The following is a 1365-nucleotide window of genomic DNA, read 5'->3' as shown; positions in this document are numbered from 1 at the left end:
CTGCAACCCTATAGGTGGAACAACAATATGAACTAACCAGTACCCCCAGAGCTCATGTCTCTAGCTGCATATGTAGCAGAAGATGGCCTAGTCAGCCATAATTGGGCACAGAGGTCCCTTGGTCTTGCAAACTTCATATGCATCCATACATGGGAATGCCAGGGCCAAGAAGTGGGAATGAGTGGGTAGGGGAGCAGGGTGGGGGGTATAGGGGGCTTTTGGGATAGCATTTGAAATGTAAATAAAGAAAATATCTAATAAAATAATTTCTAAAAAAGAATATCATTTCATGAATTCAGCTTTTCTACCGAGGAAAACACCATTTCCTTTCTCCTTCTGCAAATTTCAAATTTATTAGACTTCTCTGTAACTTGTTGACTTGTGCCTGTGAATGCACCAGCAGATCACCTTGATCTGTGAAGTGAGTTCTGCAGTTGTTTAAAAATTCCCTCTGGGATTGAGACAGTCGATCCTGAAGGAAAGGAAACTCCTTAAAGTACAAAGTAAATTATTCAGATACCTCCAGGAAGTCCCTGAAACAGACCAGATTCTCTAGTTTCTCACATCAGAGTGAGCAATAAAAGTTGAGAGTCCCCCTCAGAGAAGCAGTCCATAGCTGTAAGGACTCTGAGATTAAACCAGCTTCCTGGAAGAAGCAGAAATCAGCAGAGCTGGCTTAAAGAGGTTTAAACCAACTGAGACATGGATCATTGGGCAATATAGTCTATGATAGCAGTGGTAGCAGAGACAGCAAATAGGGGATTTGGAAGCCCTGTGAATCCTCATGGTTAATAAATGACACTGGGACCTGCAATCAGTAGGTAGATCAATTTTACTTACGGTGATTGAAGGCTTATATAGTTTGGAGAGACTGAAGGTAGGGACATCCAGGATGGGCAAAGGTCATTAGCTGGGCTTAGGAATGCCTCATTAGAATGGGGAAGCAGTTCAGGAATCTTTGGTTTTGTCAGGAGAAAGGAAACTGGCACAATAAACTAGTTGAAACTACATGACATTCCTCAGTTATAGGCTTATAATTCTTCTGACAAGGTCAGAGAAGAAGAAACCCTGCTAAAGAAGGGAGTCTCCTATGTTGTAATGCACCCAGAGCTATCCAGTCATGGTGGATTTCAACCTTAATTAGCAGAGTTTCCCACATCTGTAATTTCGCCTGTCCTGGACTCCCTAGGTGTAAGTAGACGTGTTTGTAATGTCTCCCAAGAGATGTTTTGTCACAAAAACATCTGCTCTTGGTGGCCTACAACTGACTATAACCTGAATGGGATGTAAGCCATTGTTACATTTAGCTATAGACACTCCTGGGATTTCCATTCCATCAGTTATCATACTTGTAGGCAAAAAGTC

This window comes from Mus pahari, chromosome 10 (genome assembly GCF_900095145.1).
Source record: "Mus pahari chromosome 10, PAHARI_EIJ_v1.1, whole genome shotgun sequence".
Classification (NCBI taxonomy): Eukaryota; Metazoa; Chordata; class Mammalia; order Rodentia; family Muridae; genus Mus; species Mus pahari.
Note: the sequence above shows the minus strand (reverse complement) of the source record.